Raw genomic sequence first — 21,033 nt, forward strand, 5'->3', positions numbered from 1 at the left:
TCAAGGAAATAAAAATTAAAGCCATGCGAGCACAATCGTCTACCAGAATGGTCAAAATTATAGACTCACAGTATTAAGTGTGAGGACGTGAGGCAACTGGAACTTTCAGACATCTCTGATAAAGTGTAAACTAGTCCAAATATTTGAAAAATAATTGGTAGTTTTTTATTAAAGTTAAATATACACTCAGCATAAAACCCAGCAGTTTTACTCCTTGGGTATTTAGCCAAGAGAAATGAAAACACATGTCCACAAAAAGACAAGTAAAGGAATAGTTATGGAAGATTTATTCACAATACCCAAAATGGAGACAATCGAAATGCCCATCAGCAAATGAAGGTATGAACAAACAGTGGTATATCCATGCAATGGAATACTACTTAGCAATGAAAATCTATGAATTCCTGACACACACAACAACATGGATTCATCCTAAAAACATAATGCTGAGTGAAAGAAACCAGGCCCCAAAGAGCATATGCTGTATGTAGTTCTAGAATAATCAAACCTAACACATAGTGACAAAAAGCTGAACTTTATGCAGGGGAAGGTGGGGAATGACTACATAGGGGCACTTTTGAGAGAGAGAAAATTGTATACATCTGTCCAAATATAGCTAAATGTACTTATAAAATGTGCATTTTATTCCATGTACGTTATACCCAGTAAAGTTTATTCATAAAGCAGAAAAAAGCATAGACATACATGCAAACGGTATGGTTTGGCTTGACTTTGTCTTTTAAAATAAGATTAATGTTAGCAGAGCGTCCAGCATAACAAGATATGGTGTAATTAAAGTTAACGGCAGAATCCTTTTGGTCCATGATATATATTACGTTTGAGTTCAGCTCTTAAAATGTGAACCTTTAGTTGCAAGTAATCAAGCAGCTTTTTGGTTCACTGAGTAAAGTCCTTCAAATCCATTAGACTGTACATAATGGTTTATTCCAAATAGTCTAAGATGTTATTAAACTCTTGTTCCTCCCATTTCTTCCATTTCATCTTGTTATTTTAATAAAATGAAAGTGTAAAGTATGTCACATTGGCTGATTTCAGTATGATGAAAGAATTTGTCTGACAGCTGTCAAGTGCAGATGAGAAAATTCTAGTTCTCCTATTTTCAGAATGAATGAGCTGAAACCAGTTAGTATGTATTTTTCCACTGGAGAAACACTTGCTTTTCATACACTTTTTATAGTTGGTGGGTGAGTTGTGGATCCCAGAGACATGTTCAGGGCAAGATGAAGACGGTGTTGTCGGTTTCTTACTTGCATTTTTGGTTAGTCTTTCTTGCTTTATTTTATAAAAGAATACTTTTGCCTTGTATCCACTTCTTACAGGATGGTAATTTAGTCTCATCTGTAAACCTTCAGAAGCTACACCTTTGTGGTGGCAAATTTTCAGAGGAAAATTTGAAATTTTATTTACGCATGAGTTCAGGTTTAGACCAGACAGTGTATCTTTAAAAATAACAATTTAAAATATGACCACCATATTAGCCAGATTTCCGAAAACTAGGATATGAATGGAACTTCTCTTGCATCAGCTCAGTTGGATGAATTAAGTGCTCACTCTGGAAAACCTTGGGTTGAGGTGGAAACACAGAGTGAATAAGACTCTCACTGCTCCCACATAGCTAGAAAAATGAAATGACTCTCTTTAGTTGAACACTAATTTACACATGGGTTGGTGATTGGAAATATAGCAACAGTGTAATTGCACATCCGTGAGAAAACGAAATTGGCTGTAAACAAAATGGAAACATTGGATTGAACAAGTCTCTGGGAAGTTATTAGTAATATGAAGCTGTCTAGCGCCCCAGCGTTAAACATCAGTAGAGTCAGGGCACCTGTGTGCGCATCAGAACACGGTGTGGGCACCGAGCCCATGACTGGTGTGTGGAGGGCACCTTTTGTAAATTAGTACGTGGGCATCCTTCCCCAGGACAGATGCAATCTTCTGCCCCTATTTTTCACCTCAGCTGGGCGCCCTCAGACTCCAGCACTGTTGGGTCTGACCTCAGTATCCAAGCTGAATTAACAAGCAGAACGTGGAAAGTCTAAAGGTTTATTTTTTGGGAACAATTCTGTGTTACATTGTCCTTTTGCTTCTAGTAAAGAGGAGACGTTCTGAGAGTTTAGCGTGAGAAGCATTCGAGATCACTCTGGAAACGGAGGTCTGGGAGGTGCAGGAACTCGCAGAGCTAAAACTCAAAAGTTTGCCCCAGAGGGAAGTGTCCTGATTAAAGTCTTTTAAGAATCAGGACACAGCCATCATGAGGAAGCCCAGCCAGTGAGTAGCTTGGACCAGTTTGCAATTACCATTTAGGGGCTAGAAAGAGACAGATCCTTACCAGGGGTGGAGACTTGGGCTCCTGGGGTCAGGTGGGCCAGAGTGACATGCCAGGTCGGCTGTGTGAGCGCTTTGAGGGTAATAGCTCCTACCTGGTTAGAGTGACCATCACTTGGGGCCATCAATACATAATTATTCCTATTATTGGCAGTCTGAGCAATACAGGAACCCAGAGACAATGTCTGAATGAATAGAATGAAAAGGAAAAACAGAAACCTAATTTTGATAAGGACAGAAAGAGGTTTGGGGTTTTTTGGTATGTGTTTGTATTTTAACATGCGCCCTCTGGCTGTGTGGCCATGTAATCACTATTGGCTCCTACACCCAGCCCGCCTGACGGCCAGGGTCGGGGCAGGGCCCTGCAGACAGGACACCTCGTTCTCGGGTGCGTCAGGGATACAGATCATTACAACTGGACAAACTGGAGTATTTCCCACTGGTTTTTTGATCTTTACATTGGGAATATACTTCGGTTGGTTTGTTTAGCGGTGTTAAGTTAAAAGCAACAATGCGAACATATTGCGTAATAAAATAGATCCGAATTTCTAGATTTTTAGCAACTTTCCCACTTAAACTCCCTTTTCATGTCTTCAATATAGACTTACAGGCCTATGGAGGAACTTAGAAGGTTTCAAAAATTACATAACCAAAAGAAGTGTGTATTTTATTTTCACATAAACCGTGATTATGCTGTATACTTTACTTCTACAACACTGATAGGCATGTTAATCAAATTTTAAAATCCTGCTGTGAACAATGTTCGTGTATACGTCTTGAATGCTCTGTGCTGGGGTCAATGTGGTTCTTATTTCTATTCCAAAATGTTATTTACAGCATTCCCCTAAGGAGCTAGCTTTCCTTGCCAGTGAAAATTCCAAATAAAAAATCAAATCAAATACACGTCAACCATGCTAGAAGTGAAGCCTTAAAAATAAAATCTACAGGCTGTTTTTAACATAACACAGATCTTTGTCCTCAGGATAAAAATAATCCAAGGTCCAAGTGAAGACTTACAGGACTCTCTGTCCAGTCAGTTCCCTCCTCTCTGTGTCCTTTGATCTTTGACCACCAGGACCTACTGGACCTCCCAGCTCAAGTCCAGCCCAGGGGAGACCCCCCTCTCTGTGCACTGTGGCCTGGGAGCTTTCTGCAGCCCAGTAAGCTGGGGTGATTCTTTCCATCTCTAGGGGTCACTGGCCTTCATTGCCTAATGTTTTGTGGGGTTTTGGGGGGGTATTTTTTGGTAGGAAAAATGAATTTGAAAGGTGCTTTGCAAGATTGTGCAGAGAATGACTTATTCCCCACCTTCTAGCCTCATCTTCAACGATGATCAAATCTTCATACCTAAATTACAAAGCCACACTGAGAGTGGGAGGGGGACATGACCTGGTCTTCAGAGGAGTTTTATTTGGGCTAAAAGATGAAGTTTCTCTGGTAGCTGCATTATTTATACACTTCAGGTTGTGCTGTGTTTTACTGGGGCCACCTACACTGCTGAAGGGCTTTGACCTCAACTATGCAGCCATCTATTTGAGGAGAGGCTGTGGTCTGTGGGAAGCTGAGGCTGCAGAAGGCCTTCCTTGGCCCCTGTGTGAACTCAGCTCGAGAAACACACAGGCTTTGAGTTTTTTAAAACTCTTTATTTTGAAATTATTTTAGACTTAGAGAAAAATCGAAAATAACTGTGCCAACTAGGAAATCAGCCTTGATGCAATGTTAGTAGCTAATCCACGGATCTTCTTCAAAATTTACCACTGTTCCCACTAATGTCCTTTCTCTGGTCCAAGATTCAACCCAAAACCACGTAAAACTGCATCCATCTTAAGTGTACATTTCAATGAACTTTGACAAATTTGTATACCATGTAATCACTATCAAAATTAATAAGAAGAATAATTTTTCCAGTCCCCAAAGAATTCCTTATGTTTCCATCAACCCCCACAATGTTTGCCGTGCCCCTTCCTAGTCAATCGCCCGCCCACTCGCAGCCCGGACAACGGCTGACCTGCTTTCTGTCACTGTAGAGGAGCTTTGTCTTTTCAAGTACGTCAAATAGGTGGAGTCGTGCAGTGTACATGCCGCGGCATCTGGCTTTTTGTGTTCAGTATAATTACTTGGAGATTCATTCACGTTGTATGAGTTCTTTTCTTTTCTCTCTGAGTTTGGAAATACTCTGCAATTTGTTTATTTCTTTACCTGCCGATGAAAATTTGGACTGTTTCTGAGCTTGAGATGTCCAGAAGAGGAATCACAGTGCTGCGCCAAATAGGGGAGGAAAAGACCCCAGTTCTTGTCATGCCCTAAAGATAAGAATTCAGATGGGAGACTAAGGCGTTGTGTAGCGAAAGATTTTAAAGGTTTTATTAGCAAAGGGAAAAGTACAGGAATGGGAGGCGGGCTGATCCAAGGGCGGATAGCAATGGTCTTTGCCCCCTTCTCTTATGCCCTCACTTAGGGGTGGTCTCTTGACGGACTGACGGCTCTCGCCCCTGGAGTGCTTATTTATGCTTGTCCCCTTTTGCACATGTCCTTACCTGTGATGCACACAGAAAAACCCATGGGGGAGTGGCTAAACCGCAGTGCTAATTATATTACAGTGAGCACTGGGTCATGTCCGGTCAGGTCCTTACTGCTACCACGCAGTTGCGGCTGTCTGATTCTAACCAGTTTCTTGCTGGCGCTCATTTAGAGGACGTATAAAGTCCCTTTATGCTGAGGGCTGGCAGGCGGCCATCTTCCAAACCATCCTCCCTCTGCTCCGCCTCATCCGCCCGGTGCCCCTACCTAGCCAACTACTCACAATAGCAAGGGGGACCCTTCCCTGCTGTCCTGTTTACTCTTCCTCTAGGAAGGAATTTTTGGTGGAAGAAGATAAATACAAAGAACAATGGCAGATTGGACACTAGAACCCCACTAACTACCCGTCGTTCAGGGCTCTCTCTTCAGAGCTGCATTGGTGAAACTGGTTTGGGCTTAAGGCTTAACTGAGGCTGCTTCTTTCCCTGCCGTCAATCCGAGATGCCTGGGGTTGTAGATCCAGCCCCAGCCTAAATTATTTACCCAATTGCAAGCCCAAAATTCGGATAAAGAGGAAATTAGTGTTGAAAATATGGTCTCAGGAACTAGACCCACACAGGTTCTGGTCTCAGTTCTGCTAATTACTGAACAGGTGACCCTGGGCAATTGAATTCAGCGCTTTGTGGCTCAGTTTTCTTTTCGATAAAATGGGGATTACAACAGCACTTACTCCCTAGGATTTTTGTGAGGATTAAAAATGTTACACATACATGTGGTCAGAACAGTGTCCGGTCCCAGTGTGCATTCAGCATTTTTTAGCTATTGCTTTTCCAATATTCAACACGTGCATTTCTTTCAGGCTTGCCCGGGTAGTCCTTGTGGTCGGAGACTCACAGGTACATTTTCTATCTTTTTCACTACCTCTAGGTCCACCACAGGGCTGGGCAGACAGTAGCTGCCCAATATTTGCTTTTCAAATAGAATATTGATGTCCAAAGTGTCCATCATTTTCATAGTGATAAAGTAACAGCTGTTCTTTCGTTGGTCTCTCAAATTGAGCCCTGATATCATGTATCCCGAGCTGTCATTCCTTCTAACAGATTATTATTAAGTTGTATTTCTTGGAATGGTATTTGAAGTTCAAGTGTCCTCCTGGGAAGGTGAAGACAGAGATTCTGTTGCTGATAATGTGAGAGATAACAGAGCATCAGAGGTTAAGATCACAGGTTCGGGTTGAGCGTGGCTTAGGTTTAAATGACTCTGCTTACTCATTTACCAGCTGAGGGACCTTGAGAAGCTCACTGACCACCTTAGTTTTCCCTCTGCGAAATATAGACAATGCTGCTACCCACGCCACCAAGTTACACTGCAGACTGATGTATTAATGCAAGGAGAGCACTTAAAAAAGTCCCTTGCACGATGTCAGCATTCAGTAAATGTTATTTGTTGTTAAAATTCTTGCTATTGTAAGGAGGTGTATCCCCACATTTCCAAGACAGTCCTGATATCAAATGTTCTGTCTCATTAGCTTAATTGCACTAAAATGTATTGGCCCCTGTGTCCTAATTAGTGATTCAGAAAATATGATTACAGCAGCTTTAGCTGTTTTTAGCCCTAAGAAACTGCTAAACTTACTTCTGCACCTGCAAATAGCAGTGAATTTATTTCCATAGATTCCTTGAGTCTGTGCTGTGTAACAAGTTTGGACAGATGGAAGCAGAAGGAAAAAAAACACACTAAATTCGATACACTTAAGATCATGTAGCTAAGAGAACATTGAACTTGAGAAGACTCAAAGTCTGGTCCGCAGTCCACTGCCTCTGGCCACTGTGAGCCTCGGCTGTAATACAGAGACAGTGCTTGCTGTCCTGCCAACTTCACCAGGCTCTTTCCAGCATTAAATTAAAAAAGTGGATGGAAAAGCCCTACGTACCCTATGAAATGATATATGACTACATGATGGGTATATTTATGTGAGTGGTTCAATATTCTGGTAAATTAAACGCTCATGTAATAGAGAATTCTCACACATAACAAGTCAATGACCAATTAGCAGAACAGCAAAATGTACTGAGAAAATAGTTAGCACCTAAATCATACTGATATATACATATTTTATGTTTTTCTCATTTCATTCTTTTCCACATTTAAGGGAGTTTTTATTTTCTAACATCAGAGCCTCCTCAGTATTTCCAAGAGTTCATCAAGTGTTCCCCCAAAGTACTGTTGTCACTTTTGATTCTGGCTCTCGTCACTGATGCTGGCCTCTGGTCCTTGGGCTTTGCCTCGTCACCCCCCAGCTTACAGCATGGTGATGCCCTCTGCTGTGAGCCCCAGAGTGGCACTGTGCAAATGCTATGTGCTGAAAAACGACTGTGCCAGCTGTCTGCTTTAAGCCTCTCCCTGGCTCCCCACTGCCCTCAGAATAAAAGGCAGACTCCTCAGTAGGCCTTAAAAGTCCCATTTCTTTGGACCCGCCTCTCACTCTCTCTCCAGCCTTATTTCTCACATTTATGCTGGTGGTTGTCCCTCCCACTACAGCTAATTTCCTTGAGCCCTTCCCCACATGCCTTGCTTCCTTTCACCCCTAAGCTTTTGTGTACGCTCTTCCCTCTAATTCGTCCGCCATCATTTTGTGAATTTCCCATCATCCTTCATGTGCTAGATGCAGGCCTGGGTCTGTGGACCTGGCTGACTGCTCCGTCTCAGAGACCACGAGCAGCCAGCTGGTCCGGGCTGTGTCCTCCCAGCCGTGTGGACCCTCTTTCTGTGGTCGGCTGTTCCCACTTGGGGTTTTTAAATCGGTCTGTTCTACGTGGGATTCTGTTTTACCTTCCAGCATCCAATATGTATATTCATATTTTAAAATATTTTGTAGAAGTTCTTTCAGAACTGCCCCCTGCCTAAGCTCATTGTTCCTTTTTTTTTTTAATGAACATTTATTTTGTACCAACTATATGGCAGGAACAATTCTAGTTTAAGGATATGTAAATAAGTTTGTTGATTTGCAATAACATGGGTGGACTTGGAGGGTGTTAAGTGAATAGGTCAGACAGAGAAAGACAAATACTGTATGATATCACTTGTACGTGGAATCTAAAAAACACAACAAACTAGTGAACATAGCAAAAAAAAAAAAAAAGAAAGAAAAAAGAAAAAAGAAACAGACTCACAGATACAGAGAACAAATTAGTGGTTACCAGTGGGGAGAAAGGAGGGGGAGGAGTAATTTGGGGTAAGGAATTAAGAGGTACAAACTATTATATACCTCTTAATAAAACAAACAACAAGGATGTATTGTGCAACACAGGGAACATAGCCAATATTTCATAATAAGTATAAATGGAGTATAACCTTTAGAAATTGTGAATCACCATACTGTACACCTGTAACTTATATGATATTTCACATGAGTATACTTCAGTTAAAAACAATGAAACAAACGATCATTGTATGACAGAAACTCAGAAACACCAGTGAATAAAAGATATGTTGAAACCATGCTGGATAATAAAACCTTTATTTGTAGAGGGTATAGATTCATTGATGGCTCTGGATATGGGTTTAGGTCCTGCCTTTACCAGTTTCCAGGCTCTGGGCTCCTGGGTAAGAACCTTTCTCAGCCTCATCTGTCGGACAGAGAAGAGGTCAGACTTGGATGGCTATTGCGACGATTAGATAAAATGAAACATACAATGTGCTTTGCACAGGGACCAGCATATATTAAACACAGTAAATATCAGATTTTGTTACTAAATTGAAACTTCTTTGAGACTGTTAATGACAGAAGTGGTTGAGAGTGCCAAAACTGATGGAAGCTATAAACTGTAGAGGGAGTAGAAAATGTTACTCTGGGTTCTCCAACTAAATTCACGGTATGGTGTCTGAGAAAAGCAGTGAAGTAAGCATAAAGAACCTTAACCCCAGTTGACCTTTGACACTTTGACATTAAATGATTAAATGTCACTTGACATCTTTGGTTTCGTTTTTCTTATCCTTAAAACTACAGAACTCAATGGTCCCTACTAATTACACTGGAAATACTTTGTCATCTTTAATGATTTTCAAATTCGTTCAGAGAACTGAAATTATATTCCGACTTGACCCTCCTATCCCCTCTTTCTACTTTTCCTAGTACGATAAAGGCTAATATTTTCTTGTCCATAATTCTTTCTTTTTAAGTAACAGTCTAGAATAAGACTTCAACATTTCAGGAGGAAAAAATTGTCATAGCCGTGAAACAGGATATGGAAGGTAAATTTGAGCGTTGGTGCAGTGAAGACACTTGTGAGTGCTTTCTTTGACAGGTTGGACAGCTTCTTTCCTTTGGAATCTGCCTCTAAATATCAAAGGAGACATCAAAGGTTATTCCTCCCCTCTGTAGAATGCCACTGGTTATTAAGGTTTACATGAAGCACTTCAGCTGTTCAAGGGAGTGAGTTCCAGAGAGAACCCATAGACACAAATTCTCTCTGTTGTTTTTATTAAGCTGTAATCTCTCCTAATAGGAGCCGTGTCTTTGCTACTTTGGTTAGCTGAGAAATCTTTTTTCCTACAGTTCAAAAGGAAATAGGATTTTTGAACTTTTATTCTAAAAAGTTTGAATTCAAATTTTTTCTTGAAGCTGTGAGTCTTTCTTATCCTGAATTCAAATTTTTTCTTGAAGTTGTGAGTCTTTCTTTTCCTTAATTGTGCAAAAGGACAAGGAAAATTATCTTAGTATGGTGAATGTTTTAGAAGAAATTTTATATAAAGCTCTTTGCAATTTATGGTGTAATGTGAAATAGTAACAATTCTTTGCAATGAGAATATTTTGGTCACCAGAGCCAGGGCAGATGCAGAAAGTTATCAAGTGTTTATATTCTTTGAAGGGTTTGAGACTCTAATAGGATATTTTCATTTAAAACACAATAGCTTGTAATACCTTTAATGAAAAAGAATAGAGACATAATTAACACATAGCAACTGACTATACTTCAACTAAAAAAAACCCAGAAATTAAGATGGAGAAATGATACTTTCCAAGTGGTTCTTCCCCTCCATCCTGTGAATATCCCAAAGTATATTCTCACTTTTCACCCTGGTTTAGCACTAGATGGTAAGGAAAAAAAGGGGGGGGAGGGAGCAAGAGAGTGAGAGAGAGGAGGGGTGGGGAAAGAAAGCTTTAATTGGAGGAGCAATAAAGATTTTGTAAGTTCATTTCGGCTCAGTAAATATTCATTGATCATCTTGCTATATGTCAGGTATATAGTTGTCATTTGGTAGCACAAATGGATAAAAAATCTCCTTCATTATCCAGGCACCTACAAACTTGTGAGAGAGAGCATTTTTACTACTACCAGGCTGTTTCTGGTCAGCGCTATTATGCAGACAGAAAGGATGAGTTTACACAGAGTTAAGAGCAGAGGCTCCCAAGAAGATGGATCTGGCCGCGCCAAGATCTGCTCTTTATATTTCGTGTAGCCTTGGCCAAGGTATTGACTGTTTTAAAGACCCAGTCTCTTCATCTGTAAATGATGTTTAGGGTCAGTGTGAAAATGATAGGCATAGAGGATTCCATAATTATATGCATAGAAGATTATATGCATAATTAACTATACGCCAATGCACAACATCAGACATATAGTAAGAGTTCGCAAAATGGTAACTGTGGTATTGATGCAAGAAAAAATGGGGTGAGAGAGAATGGCCATGCCCCAGGTCTCAGTCTAGTCCCTGGGACTTGCCCCACTAGTGAGGGTCCTTGGCTTCGTGCAGGAAAGAATTCAAGATCGAGCCACAGCTGAGTAAAAGTAGATTTATTCAGAGAGTGTACACTCCATAGGGCGCAGGCCATCTCAGAAGGCAAGAGAAGGCCTAGGAGATACACATTCCATGGGCAGGATGTGGGCCGTCTTACTCAGAAGGGAGCGCAGCCCCCTCAGAACATGGGGCCGGCTGGGAAAAGTGAGATCGGCCCTGAGGGGTGGGAGCTATTGGTCTTTATGGGCTCGGTAACCTCATAAGCTGACAAGTGGGAGGATTATTCCAAGGACTTTGGGAAAGGGGTTCCCAGGAAACGGGCCATCACCCACTTTTTGACCTTTAGTCAGTCTTGAAACTGTCATGGCACCCGTGGGAGTGTCACTTAGCAGCTGCTGTGTTACAATGGGACCTTGAAGCTCAAGGTCTGGGGGGAGGTGAATCTTCCGCCATCTTGGTGCTAATCGCTGTGTCCTTCTTTTCATGGTTGTGCCCTGCCCCCGCCCCTCCTGTCTCAGTATGAAAATCCAAGGAAGGGAGTGATCAAGTCCTGCGAAGGGATGGCAGACATGCTCTTGGAGAAGGTAAGGTTTTATTTTGGTCTTAAATATTGAGTAGATCTCTGACAGGGGCCACAGAAGGGAAAGGAATTCAGGGCAGAGGAAGCTGTATATTCGGAAGATGCAAAGTATACAGAAGGGGGACCTAGAGAGCATTGCGGAGGGAGGGGTGGTGGGGAGAGGAGATCTGGGTGCATCTGTAGTGGGGGGTGGTCTGGATATGCAGCTCATGGTCAAATTTTGGGGGCATTGAATGCCAGGTCAAGAAATTTGGATTTTAACTTTAGTAATAGCTACATATTTGAAGCGAATTTCACAGTTTTCAAAGAGCCTTCTCAAACATTAAAACAAACAAAAAAAAACACCTTTATAGCCTATGAGGTAGCTCAGGCAAATATTACATAATCTCACGAATATACTTGAAGACATTTAGCTTCAAAGAATTTAAACAACCTGTTCTGGACCACAGAATCAGTATGTAGTAGATGTAGAACTGAGTCTCAAATCCTTTGACCTAGACAAATGTCTTGCCCAAGATGCCACCCGTGATTTCAGTGAGTGTTACTGAAGGTACCGAGTGGATGGTTAGGTCTGTTTCTGGAGAAGGGAACTCCCCCTGGAATGAACAGAATTAAGGAGAAAGACTAGAGTTGGGGAAACCAGTGAGGGAGGTGCCTTTGAAGTAATCAAGAGGAGAGAGAACAGGGACCTGAAATGAGAAACTTCCTGGGGAAACAGGAAAGGAATCACAGACTGAAGAGCCTTCGTGAAAGCAGAACCAGCAAGACAGGAAGGCCGATTAACAACGCAGGGTGAACTTGAAGAAGTGATGCAGGAAAACAAATGTGGGCTGTGAGGAGGGCCGTGTCCCAGGTCTCAGGTGAGCCCCTGGGGACGTGCCCTGCCAGGAGTGGGTCCTTGGCTTCGCAGAGGAAAGAATTCAAGTGCGAGCCACAGTTGAGTAAAGGTAGATTTATTTAGAGAGATACACACTGCATAGAGTGTAAGGCAAGAGAAAGGCAAGGAAAGAGGTGTGGGAGTCGGGTGGTCAGGTTAAAGTAGATACACACTCCATGGACAGAGTGAGGGCCGTCTCCAAAGGAGGGAGCAAAAAAGTGCAGCCAGGCGTCGTGGTGTCAGTTTTTATGGTCTCAGTAGCTTCACAGGCCTACAGGTGGGACCATTCCAACTGCCCTGGGGAGGGGGCTGGGATTCCCAGGAACTGGGCCACCGCCCATTCTTTGGCCTTTTGCGGTCAGCCTTCGGGCTGTTGTAGTGCCTGCGGGCGTGCTATTTGATCACACTGTTACAATGAGCACATAATGAAGCTCAAGGTCTCCTAGAAGTCAAGCCTCTTAATCCTCAAGGCCCACTAGGAGGTGAATCTTCCACCGTTTTGGTGTTAACTTGCTGTCCTCCCCTGAGTGGCTGTGCCCTGCCCCCTTCCCTCCTGTCTCAGAAGCACTTTATGGCTTTGAGGTTTCGAACCTGATTTACTGAGAAGGTGGATGTTCGTGCTCAGAGAATTTGAAGTGCTTTTATTGTTGGCCTGTCAGCTGTCTTTGTAGCAGCCAGTCTTGGAGAACTTGACAGAAGCGGGAAAGTGACTGATGACATTTGAATAATACCTTACGTTAACATTGCACAAGCTTATAATTTATTTCAGTAGCTGAGAACACCTGATACAATGATTAATCATTGTTCCTAGTTCTTTGTTCCTCTTATCTATAAAATGGGGATTATAATGATTTGCCCCCTGGAATTATATTGCATGAGTTAATTTATTTAAATCACAGTAGTGCCTGGCACATTCCAGTTGTTTTCCGTTATTACGTTTGGTTTCATTGTTGTTAAGTTCCAGTTCTGCGGATCATACATAATGGATGGATGAGACCAGTTTTATAGGGGTGAGGGGAAGCGGGAAGAGATTTAGAGAACTCTACCCCTGGAGTGTTCTCTGTATGATTTATGAATTTCAGCCTCTGATCTAGAGTGGTGAAGCCAGATCACTTTTGGCTTATTTTCTGTTTTATCCTGGGTTGGCAAAGAGAAATAGAAACCTTGAAATAGAGGTCACTTCTTTAATCACTGATCATCCTAGTCCTCCTTTGCCATGCGAAGCCAACTTAATTAATTAAGAGTAAATTATTTGATCCCTTTAGATTCACTGCATGAGGAAATGGCATTTTTTTACGGAGGGAGAGGCTCATACACAAAACTCCTCAAAACAGCGCCCCAGTACACTTTCATGGAACCAGAGGATAAGAAATTTACTCCTGTTAACGGAACGCAAGTTCATGTGTATCCCGAGGCGAAACAAACCAAAACGTCGGCTTTTGGAGAAGAGAAAGGTTTATTGCAGGGCCCAGCAAGGAAGACTGGGGGCCTCATACACAAGAAAACCCCGACCTCCCCAAAGGGTTTCAGCAAAACATATTTAAAGGCCAGTAAGGGAGAGGGGGAGGTCACAGGGTACATGATCAGCTGTGCACAGTCCTCTGAGTCGCTGTTGTGTGGGGAACAGAGCATTCAACATTATCAACCCCCGGGCGCCAGAAGATCTGAGGGCTATGCATTCTTGATCATCAAGTAGCTAATTTCTTCCCTTTGTTCATGGTTTTTAGCATCTGAAAAACTCAGGAAATAACCATGAGGTACTATTACCTGGGTGCTTCAGAGAGGAGCTGCAGCAGAGGATCTGGGGGAGGGGTCTGACCCTGGAAGCCCCACGGGGTCCTGCTTGGTTACACTTCAATATAACATTTTAGAGGAAATTGCCAAACAGGGAGTTGGTTGTTTTAGAGGAAGAGAAACCACTTCTGATTTCATTGCTTTGTTAAAATTAACAAACAAAAGAAGTTGAAGGAATGAGCCTACAAGAGCACATTTCGGTTCACCTCAGGCTTCCTGGAGTGAGCACCTTCTCTCAGACTGTTGTGAACAAAAAATACTGCAAACCATATCAGTAAACAAAGAATGCTGAAGCCATCAAATCATCAGTGGCTGCCACCCCCCAGTGAGGACAAGCCTGCAGCCCAGCCTCTGCAGCCACTCACAGTGGTGCCCTCTGAGGGGACTCAGAATAAGAAAGGACAGGATACTGGCGCTAGGTAGCTAGGTGCTTGTCAAAGGAATGAATTCAGTGAGCCCCGATGTTTGCTTCCTCCCATACAGAGAAAAGCACTAAATTCTTTAACTTGAGATGGCTGATTTTCTTTAGATAACAAGCAATCTTTTATTCCAACTACCTGGTCTTTGTTGTAAAGCGCCTATACATCCTAGCTCCTCCCCACCTCTTCGGAGTGGTCCCTCAGAGCCACCTGAGAGGCTGTCATTCCAGCTGGAGTCCTCCTGCCAAAGAAAACATAACTCTCAACTTTTAGGCTGAGCATTTATTTCAGTCAACACTGTCATTCTCTTTCTCTGCCTCCTGTTTCTTTTAATCCTGTAAAGAAATTGCAGAAGTATCCAGAGCTCAGTCTTGGTGGTGTAGAGCTGAAAACAATACCCAAAAGGAAGGCCAGGCCGGGAGGAAGAGGATGCTTGGCAGGGAATCACAGATCGTGCAGAGATTGAAGATCAAAGCTGAGCTGTTACCTCAGAAAAGTGTACTAAGGCAAACACATGCAAAGTGTTACTCATCTCTTCAAGAGCTGTGGGCTCCCTTGAGCCCGTCTTGGGGCAGGAACTGTGCCTGGTTTGGGAGAGCTGACAGTATCTCGGGGCTTTCTCTTTGCCAAACCCACTGTTAGGAGCCAACAGAAAAGAGAAAGGAGATGAAAAATGAATATGGTGATTGGGGGTGAGTCTAGTCCAGGGCTTGCTGAAAGGGACTTAGTTTAGTGTTTTCCAGATTCCTCTCATTTTCTCCCTTCCCTAAATACTTGGACAGTTGGTTTTCTAAGTACGGACCGCTTCTGCCGGGATTGTTGCTATGGTAACAGACGGCTGATGTTAGTGTTACCCAGAAGGGAAACGGAAAAGGCCCCAATTCTTGTCTTACCGGAAAGATAAGATTTACAGATGGGAGACGGAAAGACTTGTGTAGCAAAGAGATTATAAAAGACTTATTTAGGAAAAGAAGAATGTATCTCCAAGAGTGGGAGGCGGGTTGATCCAAGGGGGAGTTTCCATGTTCTTTGTCTCCACTTTCTCTTATACCCTCGCTTAGAAGCGGGCTTTTGATTGACTCATGGCTCTTGTCCCTGGAATGCTTAGTCATTTTTAATCCCTTTGTGCAAGTCCTTCCCCATGGTATTTATAGAAAAACCCAAAGGGGAGGCCTGAATCGCAATGTTAATTGTCATACAACTAACACTGGGTCGTGTCCGGTTGAGTCCTTTCCGCTCCCATGCAGTCATGGATATTGGGTCTTAACTGGTTTTTCTTGCTGGCACTCATTTGGAAGAAGTCAAGCCCCTTTATGCTGGAGGCGGGCATAACGCCCTCTTCTGGACCATCTTCCCTCTCCTCTCCCTGTCTGCCTGGTGCCCCCAGTTATCTCACTACCTAACATTCAGAGAGAGAGGCAGAAACAACGGGGAAAAGAGACATAGGCTCTGAGTCGGTCATTTCCCCTCTGTGCCACTTGGGTGCATTGAATTGTTAGAAAACATATGAGGCCGCATATGTTTTCTAAGTATCGAAACAGAAATTTCTTTTGGAGTTGCTAATTCATTCTGTTAGACCTTGCAGAAGGAGTTTCCCAAGAGATCCCTTTCCAGTGCAAACTTTTGAGGGAGGGGAAGAAATCCTCTGAGGAAACATTCGGTTGAAAAAAGAGTAAAAGGATGGGGAAAAAAATAAAGTGGGTGGGCAGTAAGGGTGAGGGAAATGGTTAAAAGATTTTAGGATTAGATGCGACTCCTTTGTCTCCTCTCTGTTCTTTCATATGTACTTAATTTGCATGCAGTTTGCGCATGGAAATTACCTCTGGATGTAACCGAAGAATTTATGCCAAATTTGACATTGAATAGAAAGTAAACGACCACACGGTCTAAAATTGTGAAGCTGGTAGCCTCTTGCTTCTCGCCTTTACTTGTCCTTACTCCGTCAGCAAGTCCGTACCCAGAACGCGGACTGAGTGCCCACTCTTTATGAGCGAGTGCACTGCTAGAGACTCAGGGCTCCGTACTCCGTCTGCCCATTCTGGAAGATCACATTCTGGTAACCGAGTAGGAATAATTACCTCTGATATAGACAAGGAAAGCATGCAAAAGTTGACATTGAAAAGAAAGTAAATACTCACACAATTTTAAATTGTGGTCCCAAAGATCGTAGAGAAAATGAACACGGCGTAAAGCAGGCAGCCCCTGAGCCCACCTTTGATGCTTATTAACTTTATGACTCTGCAAAAATCATATAATCATATAAGCAGAGAAAGGGGAACGCAGGCCAAATGGCAGGAATTGGGCAAAAAGGGAGGGGTACAGGCCAAATGCAGGAAACCCTACATCATGGAAACAACAGGGGTCCCTGGGCAGACAAAGGAAAGCAGGAACCTCTGGGCAGATAAGCGATCACATATTTTGGGGTGACAAATGGCCTGGAGGCTGACAAAGAAAGGTGGGAAAAGGCAGGAATCTCCAGTGTCTGAATGTAACCTTTTGCTTATTATGCTCTCATTACAATAAAATTAGCCTTGCAGATTAGCAGTACCCATCATGTGCCGATGCCATGACACTTCTGATCCAAACTAGATAAGGACAAAATCCCTCTGCTCTTTGGAAAGGTGGAGCTGGCCTGAAAATTGGAATATGACCCCAAACCTTTCCTTCCCTGAAGAATATTCCACCCATTTGTTTTTACACCCTATGCAACTAACTTGCCAAAGAAACTCAGGGCAGCCGCTCCCCTGATCCTACCCTCTCTCTCCTTCAGAGTGCTCTATCTATCCCTTAATAAATCTTCACTTTACTTTCTTAACCTCTTTGTCTTCTCTCTGAATTCCTTCTGCAATGAGACAAGAATCTAATCGCCGACATAACCATGGTATTTCCTTTTTTTTTTTTACTATAGGAAATAAGTCTGATTGGGAGATATTCAGTAACATAAAATAACTCATCTGTACTTCAGAACAGAACTATGAAGTAGATACCACTTCATCGTTGAGAAAAACACAGAGGTGTAGAGAGGTTACAAAATTTGCCCAAGATCTCTCAGCCAGTGAGCGGCAGAGCTGGGGGTTAAAATGCAAATGATCTGGCTCCGAGGCCATGCTCTTAGTTTTGGTCTTGTGAGTTTGCAGATTGGGCACAGAGGACAAGGAGAGACTGAAGAAGGAGGCAGATCACTCCAGACTGGTAGGTGGCAGTTTTAATAAGCAAGGGAATTTACATACCAGGCTTGTCTTAGGCAGCTGCAAGATGAGTCATTCTCCGCCCCCACCAGCCAGAAGCTTAAAATATATATATATGTGTATGTGTATATATATATATATATATGTCTTAACTGTGTTCAGTCCCGTATTCAGTCCAGATGGTCTTACTCTCTGAAGGCTGTGTCCCTGAAACAGCTCCCACTGTGGGAACCGTAGGCAGAGTGTACATTTCAAGCACAGGGAGAGGAGGGTGAGGAGCCTCGAACTGCTCGGGTCCAGCTCACAGGTTAACCAGCCGTTGCATCCTCTCAATGACCTCCTGCAATAGTCTTTTTCAGCCATTGGCAATTAATGCAGGTTAAATGAAACATTTTTCAAGACTAAGGTATATTTCCTTTGAAAGAAGAACATTATGTACATAGTAGCATTCATAGCCTTGTTTGGGGGGAACATTTTTTCCTTCTGGTTTCAGGTGTATGGCTAAAAGCAGCAAGACATTTCTGTCCCCATGAGACCATTTCTTAAAAGGGCTATTTTGGTCATGCGCTCTATCAGTACATGTATCCTTTTGGACTGTCTGATAAAGAATGTTTTTACTTTAATTTGGCACAGAGACATGACCTGAAGTGTTTAATAAACTCTGCATTGAAATCTAATTACATGGTCTAATAACATGATCTAATAGCAAAGGATATTTGCTCCCCCACTACAAGCTGTCAAATCAATAAATAGCCCCAAAACCTAGGCATTCTCTTGTGCTGTTGGAGTCTCCGAATCAGCCAGTTCAGGAAGCCAGCCTTGCGTGACGCTGCCCTTTCTCATGAATCTCCAACCAAAAGTTATGCATAAAAATGTCTTTCTGGTTGTTCGTAATGTCAACTGCTAGCATAATGTGATTATTTATCCAACATTAAAATATATTTGTGGGAGAAGAGGATTATTCTAAAAATGGAATAAAATGGAGATCACTTTTTTTTTTTAACAGGCAGACACATGTATAGAGAATAAGAACTAAGAAGTCACTGCCTGCCCTAAACGTCTTTATTTGTGTTTGTGTGTGTGTGATCTGGGAATTGTGCATGTTACTATGATGAAAATTGTCAGATTTCAATCCATCTGTTCACTGAATAATTTACATCTCAAAGGCCCAGTTTACTACTTTGTTTTTATTCATTATTTTTGTTTCCATCATCAGATTTCTTTTCATACTAGTTTCAGTGAAATCATGTTGTTTTTTTTTTAACATACTTTTCCTACCAGTTTTGTAGTGGGTGTTGCCACTAAAATATCTTTAGGAATTTAAATTTAGCCTGAGAATTTGCCAATTACTTTGAGCCACTCTAAAAGATGACACTGTGTAAGTGTGAAATTGAGATGATGTTAAATTAATGCATATCCACTGTCACACTGATGAGATACATTGGACTGATGCCCCATGTTTATCCCAATTTTTGGATTTGGGCCACATATTCAAATAAATCCATGATAATCATTTTTAAATGTCTAGCTGTGACCACCTCAACCCTGCATGACAATGTGTTCTCCTCCCCTGTCTCCCTCTGGCTTGGATGTTCCAATATCTACCAACTCTTGCTTTGTTCAGTTCATTCTGAGTGGTGAGAAGTTAGGGTTTCTTCTCTACTTTTGCTGTGATGAATAGCTTAGAATCTTAGCTCCATCTAAGGAAATGTTCCCTCCGTGACCCAAGAACACGGTACTGTGGCACTTCCTGGGCTTGGCCATCCAACAACCCGAGCCACGCAGGGCTGTCTGGGTCACTTTCTAAGCAACTGTAGTGTGGAGAGTGGCTCCCAAACCCGGCTGGGCATCGAGGACTGTAAGGGAGTGCACGTTAAAAGTACCAACTCTGGATGCTGCGCCCAGAAATTCTAACTTCATACACTCAGTGGACTTGAATTTGAGAACTAATATTGTAGATTCGTGTGTCACTTGTCCTGTTAGAGTAGCGCCGTGTATATTGCTGAGATGATTAATCTCAAGAAACTGGATACTTAGCATTCAACGATGGAAAATCTGAGACTAAAAACAAAGAAAGAGCCTGAGTTAACCATGACTCTCCAAAGGACTGCAGCCTGCAGCAGATGACACAGCTGGCGGTTTTCGAGGTAGACGAGATGTTGTCCGAACAGTAGCCAACCTCTACTGCCCAGCACCTGAAGGAGAGGAGTGACGCAGTGCATGCTTGACCAAGGATGTTCAGCTTTTATAATACTGAAAACCTTGGCTTCCAAATCTACATAAATGGATAAAATTGGTCCCATAGGGGACCAAGTCTTTCTGTCTTCATGTTATTTTCTTGAGATGTGGTGTGGAAGAGAAAGACGGAAATGGATTTACTTCAGCGGGCAGATCTGTTTTTGCTGTAGAGAAATGTAAGGAAAAGCATATGCTACTTTTTAAGAAAACAGCAAGAAAAGAAATGACCAAAAAGTCTATTTAAGATAGAATTCAACATTTTTCTTTCCAAAAAGCTTTCTTCCGACTTTCCAGTTTTGATTGATGACGTCACAGAGACGCAAAGCCTCAGATTTTGTTTGTTACTGCCTTACTGGCTTTATTTCAGAGTTTACTACCAGCCACAGGATGATTCTGGTCCCCACCTGTTTTTGCAAGACCCCCCAAAATTGTTTTTACATTTTTTTTTTAATGGTTGGGAAAAACTCTAAAGATGAATGATATTTCACGACATGGGAAAACAATATGAAATCCAAATATTGATATCTACAAATGCAGTTTTGTTGGAATGCAGCCTAGCTCATTCATTTCCATTTTATCTCTGCCTTTACGATGACAGAACTGAGTAGCTACACAGAGGCCAGGTGGCTCACAATGCCTGGAACACTTACTCTCTGGCCTTTGCAGAAAAAGTTTCTCTTAGTAGATTGTAAGCTCCTTGAGTCCAGGAACTGTATTTTGAATACCTCTGTCCTAAGAAGCCTTTAACAGAGTGCTTAGCACAGAGGAAGTTCTCAGTAAAGGCTGGAAGAAATATGCATTTAAAAAACACGGCAGGACAAAATGAGCTGTTTTTGTTCCCTGTGGCAACTAACCCGGGGACTTGACGCAGAAGGGCCTCAGTACCTGTTTCTTTGAATTGAAATTTAACTGTTCTTTTATTTTTAATCAGTGGTCCTCAAATTCACCGTGCATCTCCTTGGAGGACTTGATAAAACACAGATTTCTGGGACTTCACCCTGAGAGTCTCTGATTCAGTAGGTCTGGGGCAGGACCTGAGAATTTTCATTTCTAGAATGTTCCCAGGTGAGGCTGCTGCTGCTGATCCAGGGACCACACTTTGAGAACCACTGATTTCATTCATGTTCCCTAAACCAGAGTGAACCTCAGAATCACCCAAGGAGGCATGTTAAAAATACAGATTTCTAGTCTTTGCTGCCAGAAATTCTGGTTCCATACATCTGGGCTTGGGCCTGGAAATCTGTGTATTTAACAAAGCATGCAAGATCTGGGTTCTCTGGGGGGATCTGTAGGCGTAACAACATCTTCCGGGGTGTGACTGTTGCT

Source organism: Camelus ferus, chromosome 34 (assembly GCF_009834535.1).
Source record: "Camelus ferus isolate YT-003-E chromosome 34, BCGSAC_Cfer_1.0, whole genome shotgun sequence".
NCBI lineage: Eukaryota > Metazoa > Chordata > Mammalia > Artiodactyla > Camelidae > Camelus > Camelus ferus.